Source organism: Echinops telfairi, unplaced genomic scaffold (genome assembly GCF_000313985.2).
Source record: "Echinops telfairi isolate 266 unplaced genomic scaffold, ASM31398v2 ScPeMD7_7401;HRSCAF=8416, whole genome shotgun sequence".
In the NCBI taxonomy this organism is placed as follows: Eukaryota; Metazoa; Chordata; class Mammalia; order Afrosoricida; family Tenrecidae; genus Echinops; species Echinops telfairi.
In genome coordinates this window covers 5,109,478-5,126,128 of record NW_022111301.1, presented here as the reverse complement: position 1 = coordinate 5,126,128, position 16,651 = coordinate 5,109,478, and the positions used below count along the sequence as shown (strand labels likewise).

Sequence of the window (16,651 nt, the reverse complement as noted above, 5' to 3'; positions counted from 1 at the left end):
ATAAACAAATCTGTTTTGGAAGAAGGACACCCAGAATGTTCCTTAGAGGCAAAGATGGTGAGACTGCCTCACATATTTTGGACATGTTCTCAGGAGACACTAGTTCCTGGAAAAAGACATCCTACTGGGTAGAGTAGAGGAACAACGAACATGAGCAAAGTGCTCTACAAGATTAATTCACACACAGCTGCAGCTATAGACTCAACCATCACTGTGGCGATGAGGGGGCAGTGCCCGGCGTTGGCTTTTGCTGCAGCTGTCCATAGTATCTCCATGAGACCTTATCAAGTGGGCACCTCCTGGCAACCAAAGCAGCACATTTCCTAGTTTCATACATTAGTTTCTAATGTGTTTCCGTCTGTACGATTCCAATCCCTGAGTAGAAATGATCTTGAATTCAAACAAACTAAACTAAGTCAAACTCACTGTCCTGGACACTTTGGACTCACCTGGACACTTTGAAACCAAATTGAGCTGGCCCTGTGAGTTTGTTTGTTTCTTGTTAAGTACATGCGTTGAGGCTAGCGGCCCAAAGTGTAACCCATTCTGCTGCCTGAGCTCTTTTAAAAGTCAAATATACGCTGGGAATTACGAAGCTATGTGATTTAAAGCATCAAGTGCGAGGCTACTAACAAAAATGTTGGCAGCCCAAATCCACCTGAAGGGGCTCTGTGTCTGAAGTAATCTGTGTCTGAAATTATGTCTCCTTTGTGCCCACCTGTGGTTGCATATGTCAGAATTTACCTGACAATGAAAATTTCTATCTTGTAATTTTTACCATTTCTTTATGAAAATTAATTGTATTAATTACAGAACTTAAATGAACCTGGCTAAAATGTTTAGTTCTATGAGCTTGAGCAATTGTATATACCTTTATAATCTATTTCTGGTCAATGTGTTCATATTTTTCTTACTTGAGACTTCCTTAAACGTCCTCGCTCCACCTCCACCCTCAGAACTTAAAAATCTCTAGGTAATTTTTAACAAACAGCACTTGATGTTTGACACACAAGCTTTATTTATATTGGTCTAGTCTACAGCACCATTTCTTTATGAAATGAACAGTTTAGTGAAGACAACGTAAACCATGATCATCTGAATTATCTGTACACTACAATTAGCTAAATTTACAACTTTGCATTTGCATAGTACAGCCAAAGTTTTAAATACCGAAAGTACAAGAGTAAACCGGGTAGAATATGGAAGAAATTTACCTGGGCAATTTAGAAGGTGAACTTTCAAGAGAGTTCTTGTAAAAACTACAGTAAATACAGCAAAATAGAGGACTAAAAAAAGAAAACAAAACTGGGGAAGAGCTCATTGTAAAAATACAGCTCTTTTAAAAAAATCATTTTATTAGGTACTGATAGTGCTCTTATCAAAAATACAGTTCTACATAAGATATTTGAACTTTTGTCTTTAGAACAATAGAGAAAAACACTCACTTAAAAATAAAGAACAAATAGAATTTTCAGTGGTCTATTAGATATCCTAAATTTTTTTAAAAATTTAAACTGCAGCAGACATTAGTATGAAGGATTTTTTTTTTAAAAGAAGAATGAAATCAACCTCTCATTACAAAAAGTCTGGAAGCACAGATTGCTGATTTCCCTTAATCTAGTGACCTTGTCTTGTCAATGAAGATACTGCTAAAAGAAAGCTCGACATTTTTAAGTCAAAGAATACAATGTAGCTCAAGTGATCAGATTTTAATTTTGAAAAATAAAACATACTATGAAAGCATTTTAAGCCATAAGTAACTATAAGTGAATGTGAACAAAAATGGTTGTCTGCTTACATTACGTGCAAACAGGAATTCACACTTGTTTTTAAGGACATTTGAAGCAGTGATGTTGTAAACATTTCAAATATTCATTTAACTCCCCTATCCATGTTGGCCTTTCACCCAAAGAAAAATATATGGCAGCCTTTTTCAGTCTGCTACTCACTAACAACTGTGATGTAGTCTTCTTTACCTCAGCCCATGTGACAAAGTAACTCTTTGAAGGATATCCCACAAAACTAAGATTAAGATAAACATTTCAGAGTTAGATTTTTTTTCCCTCATTACCCAGCCATATCAATAGAGATGGATTATTCAGTCTAGTTTCTTCCTTGTCCAAGAGTATATCTCAGTTAGGGAGAAAAAGTAACACATTTCTCCTTCTACAACTCACAAGATAATTTTATATTAAAAGTGATGGTGTCAAAAGTAAAGTTGAATAGATGACAATGATTCTGAGATCCCTTTATTATAGAGGATTTCAAAATACAGATCATTCTGGTTGACTATTTTGCAAAATAGCACATTTTTTTCCTAAGAGAGTCACTTAAACACAAATTCAGGTAAAGAGACTGAGTTATTTTTCCCAGTTTAAAATAAACTGCCTGTTTCCAACTGGTTTAACCGTCCTCAGATCAGACTTCATGTCTAAATTTTAGGCAAACCTCATGCTTCTTAGTCAACGGGTCAGACGGATTTGGAAATTAAGTGGTCCAAATTAGGAGATAAAAGAACACTGTTAAAGCTGAGATGGTTTTAAATAAAGCAAATAACTTTAAATAATGAATGCTAAATATAGCATTCTATTTTGGGACAATATGGCTTAAAATGCTTTTTAAAAAACCATGTTTATTCACAAACACAGTTGTCTTGTTCTGAAAAGCAATGGAAAGTGTGTGCCTTGACTAGTAAATTTAACACTTTTGACCAAAATATCACCTTATTACAAATTGTGCTTCATGCACTGCACTGATTTTTTTTAAGATGTAGATTTTAATATATTATTTCTTTTTTGGACTTGAGCAGGAAGCGGAATGAGAAGATCCAGAAGATGGCCTCTGGCACCTTTTGTGAGACCATGACCTCCATCATGTTTGTGATCACCAGGTGAAGAAGATCCAGAGCGACTTCTCTTTCTGTTCCTCTCAGGAGAAAAGAAGATCCAGAGCGACTTCTCTTTCTGTTCCTCTCAGGAGAAAAGGATGACCTTGAATAAGATATCTTTCGAGGAGAAGAAGAACCCTTGTGGGACCTGGAAGTGGATCTTGATTTCAACCATGAGATTGCAGATGCTCTTGGGACCTGGAACGAGATCTTGGCTGCAAACTGGAAGAACTTCTTGAATGGGACCTGGACTTAGACTTTGAACTTGAGGGGAGGATGGAGATCATGAATATGCTGATTGAGACTTTAAACAACTTCATCTACCGGATGTCTTTTTATTACTATCTTTTATGTCACTGGAATCAAGATTATATTTTGACAGAGCAGCATCATATTCTTCCTCATCCACACCTAATTTATATTTGAAAATATCTCCACCCCCCTCTTCTTCTCTCTCAGATTTTTATCTTCACCTTCCTTTAAAACAGATGCAGGACCAACTGAATTGATATTTTTTTAATGTTCATATTCACCACCAGATTCTTGTCTTTCTATAAAGTCAACATTTTCTCTTTCACTTAAACAACTGCCATAGTCTTTCTTGTAATTTAGCAAACTTTGCATTATTACATATATTACATTCTGGCTCATTTCACATTATTGCACGTTTTACACTGCCAATCATTAGCACTAAATAGGCCTTGGCTTTTTCTCTGCAAGTGTCTTTCCTATGTCAGTGCCCCTGGCTTTCATCATCTTAGCTTGAGTTGTTTTCTCTCATGCACCTTAATTGGATCTTTTAGCAAAATATATGTTTACACATTTTTTTTGTCTGGACAAATCCCATCCCCGTCACTGACTCAGAAATTCATGGTCGACCTCTTGGAGAATTTTTGGAGTTTTTGGCTGCCAACAGCACAGTCACCTACAGCTACATCCTCGAGTTTAGGAGGAAGAGGGCATCCTAAACTTCTGAAAATTTTAGTTGATGCTCCATGCTTAGGAGACTCACAGAAATTTTTCCTTTAAATATTACTTTTGACCAATCTTCTACTCTTTTATTTTGGCAATCCACTTAGATATAGAAGGGGGTACCACCCTCCCACTACCAAAAAATAAAAAACCCACAGGAAAAAAAGTTCTGCTGAGCAGAACTTTCATAGTATGCCTTCTTCCCACTAGGTGAGCATCAAACAACACACTCTGAGTTAGTTCACCCAGTGCCATCGCCAGGGAATGTTCTCTCTGGTCACAGTGAACTTTTTGTAAAAGCAGTTTTGCTCAGACATTCAGTTTTTGTGATGGCCAATTTAAGAGAACAGCACGCTGCTGTGGTATTTTGATTCCTGCTCAGAAAAAATGCCGCAGAAACTGTTGTGATATTGAACACAGCTTACAAGGACAGCACTATGGAAAAACTTCAATTGTAGGAGTGGTTCCTCATTTCAAAAAAGGCAAAATGTTGAAGTGGATGTCCTTTAACTTCCCAAACATAAAAAAAAATGGAGTTTGCTTCGCCAGGTCAGAATATTAATCAAGCTTTCTATTTAGTAGTTCTGAAAAGATTGTGTAATAGTGTGTGACATAAAAGGCCTGGTTTGTGGTAGACAGGGGACTGGTTTTGCCACCACAACAATGCACCTGCTCACAAAGCCATCTCAGTGTGCCAGGTTTGTTTTGTTGTGTTTTTTTTTGGCAGAAAACAGCATGCCTTCTTGCCCCACACACCTTACTCACATGACCTTGCTCTGTGTGATTTCTTTTTATTTCCACAAATGAAGAGGGATATGAAAGGACAGTGATTTGATGATGTAGAAGAGGTGGCGGGGGGAAAAAGAGGGAGATACTATCAGCCAATCAAATAGATGAGAGTGAAAAATGTTTCCAAGAATGGAATCACAGATTTGACAAATATATTAAGTGTAATGGAGAGTACTTTAAAGGTGATAACGTTTTATTAAAAAAAAGAATATTAAATACAAAGCTTTGAAAACATTCCATTTTGGGGGGGTATGCCCTCATATGCTTGACTACTTTCTATTGTCACAGGAGCCTCAATTTTTTTCTATTTTAATGTTCAAGCATTTCTTTTTAGCTTAGGTATTTTATACTGACTGCATGTTTACTGGTTTTGCCTCCAATGTTCAGATTTTTAAGGCGTTATCAGTTATTTAGGTGCTTTATGTAAAGCATTATTAATCTTTTTGCATTCCATTTCAATATGTCAGATTTTCTCTGATTATAATACAATATGTTTGATGCTTACTTCCAAAAAAAAAGATAAATAGGAGAAAAGGAAGTGAATTATCAGCATTTAAAAAATCTGATTTAGGCTTAGCTATATGATATTTTCCTCCTTAGCGTTTATTTTTATAGGTTAGAAAAAACAATAATAAATTATTTTTAAGTATTTTTGGTTATTACATCTCAGTTTCATTAACCAAAATCTGTAGAATCATAAACACTTAAGAGAGAAATTACATATACAGTGAACCCTCGTTTATCGCGGTTAATCGGTTCTAGACCCTACCGTGATAAATGAAATTCCGCGAAGTATGATTCCTTATTTGTAAATCAAATATTTTTGTAGTTCATAAAGGACATGAAAAAACACCCTTTAGTCACCATTACACTCGTATTACCCAATTTATTAAACGAAAAAGGGAAAATACAGTAAAACATTTTGGACGTTACAATTATCATTTATAAGTGAAAGTAGCCATAGCACGGATGTTTTTTTCCTCTTTACGGATGGAGCGAACAGAAGACTCATTCAAGTCGAAATAGCGTGCAACCTCCACGATTTTCTTGCCATCTTTGATCATATCCAAAAGTTTTACCTTTTCCTGGATGGTGAGCATCTTCCTCTGGCGCTTATTTTTATTGGCAGAAGCAGCTCATTTAGGAGCCATCATAGGGCTTAGATAAAATTTCTTAAAAATCACAAACAATTACAGTACACTGTACAAAAGCAAAAATGCATCTGCTACGTAGCTCCGATATGTAGCGATGCAGACAGAAGCGTGTACAGTATGAGCCAATCAGTGGCAGTAATGACAGAGCATGCTCTGTTACGCAAAAACCGTGATAGAGTGAAGCCGCGGAAGTCGAAGCGCGAAGTGGCGAGGGTTCACTGTATATAACTGAGTTTTTTCAAAGTGTTCCATTAGGGTCATGTTATTTTATTATTTGAAATTGTCAAAGTAGTGAAAATTGTTAGTTGATCTACTCAATAAGAATGTTAGGAGGAGGGCAAAAGTGGGGGAGAAGGGAGAGAAAGGTGGAACCAATTGCAATGATCAAGTACAGCTCTCACCCCATCCCCACCACTGCCGGGAGATGAGCAACAGAACCGTGGGTGAAGGGAGAAAGCTGATGGTAGAAAATATGAAAATAGAAATAATAAATTATCAGGGGTTCACGAGAGTGCGAGGGTGGGCAAGGGAGGAATGAAAGAGGAGCTGATACCAAAGGCTCAAGCAGAAAGAAAATGTTTTGGAAATGATGATGGCAACATCTGTACAAATGTGCTTGATACAATTTGTGTTATAAGAGATGTAAGATCCCCAATAAAAGAGTTTATTTTAAAAAGATTCATTTTAAACATTATTTATGTATTTACTCATAGATGATCACTTTAATCCTTAATTTTAAAATGCATTTATTAAAGATTGGGGCTACTTTGAAAAGTCCTTAGGGTTTTTCTTCTTCCTTCAGCATATTTTAAGCAGTTCTTTGTTTTCCACTCTGCAATATGCTGAGTTTCAGTGTGTTGCGAACTGAACTACCCATGTTGTTGATCTACTGCTATCAGTCCCTCTTAATGTTGCCAGAACAGAATAAAAAGTAGTCGTCTGTGATCGCAGTCTTGCAGCTTTAAAAAATAAACTTTACAAAGGGGTATTGGAGACTGGTTGGCCAAAAATATACTACTAAAAATAGTCTGGGCAATGTCTTAGAATGTGTAAGCTACATAGAAAAAGCAAAGATTATGATTTTAATAGCTATAACTATATAGCAGTATGAATACTGACTATAGTGCCTGGATAAATAATTTCTGCTTATAAATTTATTAAAATGTAAATAATTATATACTGTGATCAAGTACTGGTGGTGTGCTTGGTGTCGGCTGTAACATGTAGAAAAACGAGTTTGAAATCTCCAGCGGCTCCATGTGAGAAAGCCGGGGCTTTCTACTCCCAGGAACAGTTGGTTACAGTCTCACAGTGAGTTAGCATTGACTCATTGCTGGTGAGTTTGTTTTGGTGTATTATCAAGTACTATGTCAATGTAGTATGAAAAACACAATCAATCTTAAAATAAATGTAATTTACATTTTATCTTTGCTGTTGATAGGTGTTATTGCAACATTTCCAACTCACTGGAATAGCAGGAAGCAAACAACAAAACCCTACCTGGTCCTGCACCATCCTCACAATCCTGATAGGGGGTGGGACGAAGCTTTAAAGAATCAGAGGGATGTTGTGTGTTTCTTCCATGCTGTACTGCACCCTGGGTGGCTCATCCCTTCCTTGTGATCTTTTTGTGAGGAGCTGTCTAATTGTCTGCCGACGGTCTTTGGGTCTCCATTCTGACACTCCTGGTTTACATCCTTGGTTTCTGTCAGCACCTCCTGATCACATGGGTTGGTGTGCTTCTTCCGTGTCGGCTTTGTTGCTTCCCTGTTAGATTGCCGCTTGTTAACTTCAAGCCTTTAAGACCAGAACCCAGACACTAGATCTTGTCATCTGCTTTCTTCACCACATTAGCTTATGCACCCATTTTGTCGTCAGCGATCGTGTCAGAAAGGTGAGAATCACAGAGTGCCAGATCATTAAAACAAAGTGTTCTGGAGTTGTGCTCAGGACCTTTCTTGGCATCTACAATCATTAGAGACATTGCTCTGTACTTGTCCATGTTGCTAATTTCTTTGCCTGGTTTATGTGTCAGAAGCATAGTTGAGTTTGGTCCTATATTTTCCATTTGTGTATTGTAGAATAGTTTATATAAAATTGGTATTAAGCCTTCTCTAAATATTTGATAGAAATCTCTTGTGAAACCATCTGGTCCCTGACTTTTTGATGTTGGGAGGGTTTTAATTTTTTTAATGACTGGATCTATTTTTTTCTCATAGTATAGGCTTGTTGAGATTTTCTACATCACTCTCTGGTAATTTAGGTAAATGATGAATTTCTAGAAATTATGATTTTTCAATATTATGAAAAATTGTATTCCACCAAATGTGATAATCTAGAAGAAATGGATTAATTTCTAGAAATCTATACCTTCTTCTACAGCAGTGTTTCCCAAAGCAATAATGGCTCTTGGAGCGTTGGAATGATCCAGGGGACTGAAGATGCTGCTACCTATACTTTATCCTGGATTGTGAGCTGTAGTACAAATGGCTCTAATTGCTATGTGGCACTGAGTAATTAGTTTGTTTGTTTTCTTTCTTTCTTTTGAGAATGGGGTGGTAAAGCCAATACGTTTGTGAGTATATGTTTTATAGTATACTGAAGTAGGCCTAGTATTTCAATTTCATTTAATGTGGATCATCTTTCAATCCAATTACTCAAGCAGATAAACTGTTCAATCCTCCCCTAAACTCTCAAGCTGAAACATTGAATGAAGAATTTGTGCTTATTTGGCCCATATCAACAAACTCAGACTGATCCAAATTCATTGTGGCAGTTGTATAATCTCCTGTCAACTTGTGAAGGGGTGCAGTCTAGCCTGTCCACCAGGCCATAGCCAATGAGGCCTCCATGTGGGTATGGACTTCTCCTGAGGATGTGGGGGACTCCTGTAATCATCCCTGGAGGTGGGAGACATTCTCTCTTTCATCTTTCTGCTGACAAGACAATTGGAGTGACACTGATGAAACCAGAGCCCTGGGGCTGGAGGAACCACATGGAGACCCACGCCAGTGCTGAGATAATTGCATTGCCACTGGATCCACAAGACTTTCCATGCACTGGCCTGATCTTCCAGCAGTTTGCATCATTGCATGTGTTGCGTGAGTCTGAAGAAGAAATTATAGACTGGTATCGGACATATCAGCTAACATCAGACTTATGAACTTGATCTGGACTGGACTGGGATGTTTTCTTAATGTACAATTGCTCTTTGATATAAAGTTCTCTCTTACACACATATAAGTGTCTCTGGATTTATTTCTCTAGTTAACCCAGACTAACACACTTATGTTCCTTGCACCAATACACCATACCAATAACCATTCCTACAAATGTTCTCCAGATTTCTCTTGGTACATTTCTGTCTGTCTGTCTCTAGCAATTCTTTAGGAGTATAGCAAACACACGTCTTCCTAGGTTACCAACAATACTTCTCTAAAACTATATAAAAACATCAATATAATTTCCCACTTTTCATAGAATATTGAATATGGAAAGATAATTACTGTGAGTTTCCACACAGTTAAATTGTTTGGCATAGTCAATAAATCACAAATAAAAATGTTTCTGTTATTTTTTGCTTTAAGTCAAGCTTCATTGGTGACAACATGAATATTGCTTATTCCATGACCACCTTCTTGATGGATCTTGAAGTTGTGAAAGCACACTGTTTTGCCCTGCCGGAACAATCTTAAAACCATTTTTCCTCGCATGTAGTATTAATTATATAGTTCAGATAATTTAGATATTATCATTCTGTGTGACACCTTTAGAATGAGCAGAAATATAAATGTCTTCCAATTAGCTGGCCAGGTATTTCACATCTTTTTCCAGAGTCCAGTTAGTACTTTGCATGCTGTGTCTGTTTACTGAAACAATTCAATTGGTATTCTATTGATTTCTGGAGCCTTGGGTTTTATTTTGTTCTGTGTTTTTAACTAATGCGTTTAGTGCAGTAAAAAATGTCTTCCTTTAATATCATCAATTCTTAATTATATACTATTTTCTGAAATATTTAAACATCAACCCATTCTTTTTGACACAAGAATTTCATCTTCTTACTATGTGTCCAGTATTGTTCAATATTCTACACACAGAATCCTTCCACATTTCAAGTTGAAGCTTGAATTTTCACTTCATTTTTTTTTCAGCTTGACAAATGCCAAGAATGTCCTTCCCTCTTGGCTTTCTAACTCCAGGACTTTACATCCTTGAATCACAAAACTTTACTATGTCTTATGAAGCTATCTTTAAAATATTCTCACCTGTTCTTTAATTTCATCCTTTCTTTCATCCTCTTAACTACCCTAGATTCAAGAGAATTTTCCAAAATCTCTTCTGACATCTGTTTTAGTCTTTTAGTTCTATTTGTTTTAATGACCCTTTGCTTTCTTCGCGTATGATGTTCTTGATACGGTCTCACAGCTCCTCTAGGGTTCAATGTGCCAAGTGCACTTTTTACATTGCCTCTAAATTCAGGGGAATTACACTCAGGGCTATCTTGGCTATATTTTATCTCTTATCTTATTGTTTACATTGATAAAAATGTTTAATGTGAAAGTCCTAGCTTTGCTTCTATCACCGAGGACATACTTTTCAACAACCTCTTTGTTCGCAACATCAGTAATCATCACTGCATCCTGAGAACATGTTTGATCAGTTTCAGGCGTAGTAGAAATCTTCAATTTCTTTATGTGTGACTTTAGCATTGTACTTCAGGATAAATCTTGAAAGTTTTTTTTTAAAGATGAATGTGAAGCCACTCCACTTTACTGTGCCATTCCCCATATAGTTGACTATATGATTGATTCAAAATGCCCAATGTCATTCTGTTTCAGTTCATTAATATCTAGGATACTGAAATTTATGTTCTACATTTAATTTAATATTTCAATATAGTGGATTCACACTTCCTACTTTCCATATTCTGATTTATATATATATATAATTTTGAGTCTTGATCAAAGGAACTGTTAAGTATCAGATTTACTGATGTTGCTCTTTGTAATACATGGAAAAATAAACCTCCCCAAAATTGTTCAAATCAGAACCAGGTGCTATTTTAGAAAATATTGTGATAAGACTTATCTCTAGGTATTATAATTTGCTATCAGCTACTTCTAGGCCAAATATAGAGGAGCCCCAATGGAGTAGTGGGTTATACTTTGGGCTGCTAGCCACATGGTCAGCAGTTCGAAACCACCAGCCACTCTACAGGAGGAAGATAAGGCTTTCTACTCCTGTAAAGAGGTACACGCTCAGAAATCCACACGGCCATTCACATCCTGCCTTATAGGATTGCTATGAATCAGAACTGCCTTGATGGCAGTGAGTTTGGCTTTTGCAGTTTGAGGGCAAATATTAAGAAACTGATATGTTTGCGTGTATGTGTAGGGAATGTGTCCAAATATTGGATAATAATAATACTAAAGTAATTTCTATGTGCATTTGGAGATGCCAGGCACACATATAATAGAATGAACTCTGGTCCTTATTTTTTCATTGTCTTCTGCAGGGAACCTTCTCCTATCCCTATCAAAGCAGAGTAGAACCGAAGGCAAAGATGTCTTGCTAATGTGCCTTGATGTAACTTGTATTCATCAACTGTGTTTCAATGTTAGTGTAGAAAGTTATACAGGACAGGGTAAAAATGTATCTTAATGCTTCATCCTCTTTCTTTATTCCGTTCTACTTTTTTATTTCTATTTACTATGTCTTAAAACTGCACTGCAGTAGCACCAGAGATGGAAAGATATTCTTATCCTTTAGGAACTTACCATAGACAGGGATTTGGGGACGATAACTGTGGAGAAAGTGAAAAGAGAAGGTCTCTAACTAATGCTTTACATTGCAAAGTACAATATAAAACACATAGGAAACATAAGATAAGAGAGTAAAGGAAATCCATTATCTTCATGCTGAGGAAGTAATACAGAAAATCCCCTCTGAGATAAAGGCAATGAGGAGAGCCCTATCATTATCTTCCACACGGTTGGAACGATGGGTTTAATAGCTCTAGGATTAAGAAATTCTTATAGAGCTTATTTATTTTATTCATTCTTTAAAGGGCATTCACTTAAGTATGGTTTATATACTATATACTAATATTCAACCTACTATAATAAAAGAAAAAAGAGCACATTACACCATTTAAGTTTTCATTTTATCCACTATAAGAGCCTCCCTTCTTCTCTCATCATGTAGCATTTCCTTTGAATATTTTTATCGTTGCTAATTCTATTATCCTTGTAGATAGTTTTAGCATATGGATGATAATTTAATTGCTTGTAATGTTTATAAGAAGACAGAAAAGTATTCCACTTGTCACTAATAGTCCTTTAGATTCATTAGCTACTTAAAAATTTTAAACAAAGGTTTTTCCATTATAATACTGTGGCAGTTTATCCTAAGCTGAGAAAACTACACAAAAATTAATCACTAATATTTACTGGCATAATGACCAAATGAAAATCGCAAACCATATGCTGTAGGAGAATTTCCTAAAGCAATTAAATAATGCATCTATTTAACTGATAATCTTTTATTAGGTTAAATTTTGCCAGTTAACAGATCATAATGAATAGTTTACCAGCTTCTTTTAGCAATGTGCTAATTCTACTTTTGCCTTTTTGAAAGGCAGGAGTCCTCACCAGTGACTTATTTGGAAATAGGTAGCAGCTTTGGACCACCGTGTATATCATGAAGATTCCCTCTGCCTGGGTCAAGCACTTTCATTTATATTTGATGTATATTTGTTGTTGCCTAATCCTCCCTAGCATTCCCAATCAATTCTTTGAAGGTATTATTCCCATTTTATATTATATTGTGAGAAAAAATAGTAGTCTGTTTTCCTTATATTCTATATTTAATCTCTGAAAATTATACTTTTGTTTTTCATTATTAAATATTGGACAAGAAAATTTTCACTAGATTGAAGAGTTTTCTTATTTCACCCTTGAATTACTGAATATTTTCAAATCATATACCCTTCAAAATAGAAATCTGGACTTTATAAAAGGAGTGGACCTGAAGGATGTAATTAACTTTTTTAAGTGACAAAATAAATTCCCCTTTCATTCCTTATTTAACTCCCCAAATATCCAATCCAATCTCATATTCCATTTTCTTAAATGTCAAAATATATCCTATCATAAATCCATCTTGGCCTTTTTAAATATAAAGCCACCACCATATTCCATAAACCCTACATATACAACCTCAGAAATAAAGTTAGAAACAACCAATTGGAAACTGTGGTAGTAATTTTCCTCTATCATTGAAGAGTTCATATTTATTCCTCCTTCAGGGATTTTGATTTAAAATTATTCTGTTACATAATTTTGTTGCTGACTTATACTAATTATTCAAGAATAAACACAATATAATATTTTGTCTCTATATCATATTTATTATTTCATTTTCTACATAAATTTGTTTTGATTAATTTGATCTTTGAGTTTCTTTTCTTTTTTAAAAATAATTTTAAAAATAATTTTACTGGGGGCTGGTACAATTCTTATCACAATCCATACATCCATCCACTGTGTCAAGTACATTTGTACATTTGTTGCCATCATCATTCTGAAAACATTTGCTTTTTACTTGAACCCTTAATATCAGCTCCTCATTTTCTCCCTCCCTCCCCAACTCTCTCCCTCATGAACCCTTCCTGATTCATAAATTATTATTATTTTGTCATATCTTACACTGTCCGACATCTCCCTTCACCCACTTTTCTGTTGTCCATCCCCCAGGGAGGAGGTTATATGTAGGTCCTTGTAATCGGTTTCCCCTTTTTATCCCATGTTCCCTCCACCCTCCAGGTAGGTATCAACACTCACACCACTGGTCCTGAAGGCATCATCTGTCCTGGATTCCCTGTTTTTCCAGTTCCTATCTGTACCAATGCACATCCCCGGTCAAACCAGATTTGTAAGGTACAAATGGGATCATGATAGTTGGGGGGAGGAAGCATTTAAGAACTAGAGGAAAGTTATATGTTTCATCGTTGTTACCCTGCACACTGACTGGCTCATCTCCTCCCCACAATCCTTCAGTAAGGGGGTGTCCAGTTGCCTACCGATGGGCTTTGAGTCTCCACTCCACACTCACCCTCATTTACAATGATATGATTTTTTGTTCTTTGATGCCTAATACCTGAATTTATTTTCTAATTAAAAAACGTTCTTCTTCTCTAGAAATATGAGACTTTCTATATTGTAAAGTGATAAATTCCTGCTAGGTTGGACAATGTATGGTATATACTGGACATTCAATAATTTTGAAAGACTATAGGAACAAGGCTGAAATGAATAACATAACAATGTTGAATAATGCAATGAACGTGTACTGTGCAGCCTTTTCTACAACATCTGTTAAGGTTGTAGTATAGTTACTTAAAATGATAAACCAAATTCTAAGATCCTTAGAATTTTTATAATCCCATCCCCTTAAGCTTAGGCTCACTAATTCACTGTCATTAAGTTTATTCTGACCCATAAAATCATTTGGGACAGAGAAGAAGTGCCCTTGTGGCTTTATTGGAACTATACATCTTTATGGTGGGAGACAGCCTTCTCTCTCTCACACAGAGTGACTGGCATTTCAAACTGTTGACTTTGCAGTTAGCAGTCCAATGCAAAAGCCAATGCAACCCATTGCCCCTTCAAGTGAAACTCAGACCTGTGACTATAGTAACATAATCTCAATGATTAGATTATGATAAATAACAAAGATTAATTGATTTTTTTATTTGCAAATGCCAATGCTAACTCATTGATTATTACTTATCCAAAATTATTCCAGGTGGCCTGATTTATTGTGGTGAATTCTGGAAGAAACTCAAAGCATCGAGGAGGCTCCCTTGTTGCCATTTGAGAAGCACATCACATAGTGTCGAAAAGCTATGTGATATAGGATAACATGCACACTGTATAATTTGATGGACTACGTTCTACAACTGCAGGGAGCTGAATTCTGCCAATAAACAGCAAGTCTCTCATAAAACATAAACCTTCAATGAGATCACTGTCCAAGAAGAAACATTAAATAATGATTTTCATGAATGCCATCCTATCTAGGGCTGAGCAGAACCTCATCCACAGAAACTGATACAATAAATGCATGTTTTGTTGTTAATGTTCTTTCCTTTTTCTTCACATCCTCTGTGAGTTTGGTTCAAAGTCTCTAAACTCACTGATTTATTACCTCAAGGCATTTAGTTGTGGCCGAGAAGTTTGGGTACCTCTGTCCCCTGTTTGCTCTGTTAGATACATGGATCTATTTATAGCACCTACAAAAGTGTATGTAAAGATATTGTCTGCCAAATTTATGTATGATCATGAGTAAAGTCTTCTGTTAGTCTGGGTTTTGTAGAGATGCAAACTATGTGATGTTTATATGTGTGGATAGAGAGAGAAATTTATATCAAGAAATGGATCATACAGTTGTAGAAGCAGATAAGTCAAGTTAAGTTTAAGTCAGGGGTCAGATGGTAAGTTGGAGCTTTTCCTGAGTTGTGTACCTACAGAGGCTGGCACACCAGGAAGCAGGAAGGTGAAGCAGGAACAGCATAAGCTGGTGGATAACCAGTAAAATGAATGCAAGCTTGGTAGTCTGCTTAGAACTCCAGAGATGGGGAGGCAATACCAGAGGAGACTAATGAACTCGATGCAGGATCCAGATCTAACAAAAGTTACAAACTTTCCCATGGAGTCTGCTTTAAAAGGAGTGGGCCACACCCCTGAGGAATCTTTCTTCCAATTGCATCAAGACTTTGACATAATCAAGGAGGTTCTACTACACAACTGCTGATTGTTCACGAAGGTGATTACATTATGGTAGATACCACCATGGAGTGGATTACATTGTATTTGTTTATATCATGGGGAATTAGTGCTAAACTACTCAGAAACCTAGGAGCTCTGATGACACAGTGGATGCTCATTGGGCTGCTAACCACAAGTTTAGCACAAGTTGGTGGTTGTTAGAAACCACCAACTCCACTAAGGGAGGAAGACGAGGTTTTCCACTCCTGTGAAGAATTACAGTCCAGAAAACCATGGGAGCAGTTCAACGCTGTTCCACAGGGTTGCAATGAGTTGAAACCAACTGGAAAGCAATGCCTTTTTAGACTGAATTCTAAAGGAATCTTGGTGGTGTGTGAGTTACACATTGGGCTGCAAACCACAGGTTCAGCAGTTTGAAAACACCCACCATTCCATGTGAGGAGGATGAGGCTTTCTCTTCCCAGAAAGAGTTACAGTGTCTGAGACCCACAGGGGCAGGTCTAGTCTACCCTATCGGGTGACCATCATTCAAAATTGACACGATCGCAGTGGAAACCAGAACCCAGGTCCAGGAAAACTGTCACAAAACTGATCACAAGTGTCTTTTACCTGCTCTTAAAGTTTTAAATTTCTCAGTCTTAATACTCAGTAATATAAAACTCATAGGACTTAAGATAAAGGAAAAGGATACATTTTTACTTATTACAATCTAAAGGAACTTATCTGAGATAATAAGGTTGAGTTGATATTCTGAATTGTTATTTCCTTAGGCATTTTAGAATGTTTTATCACTGTGAATATTCACTACAAAATATAAAAATCCATATATCTTCCTGAAAAAATCTTCCATTGATGTGGAACAATTTTGTTATATATATATATATATATATAAAATATATGTGTGTGTGTATATATATATATGTATTACAACATTAAATTAAGCTCACTGAATTATAAAGTACTACTTCTGTAACTTAATATTTAACTTAATTCAATTAACTCATTTTTCTGGATAATGAGAACCAAGGATATTAAAGTCAACTATGTTTCTTCATATTTTT

The 16,651-nt window shown here is 36.1% G+C and overlaps 1 pseudogene; it reads right to left on the bottom strand.

Annotated features, from left to right (window-relative positions):
• Window positions 1-2,784: 2,784 nt before the first annotated feature.
• Window positions 2,785-15,077, bottom strand: LOC105979269 (annotated as a pseudogene).
• Between the last annotated feature and the right edge of the window lie 1,574 nt (window positions 15,078-16,651).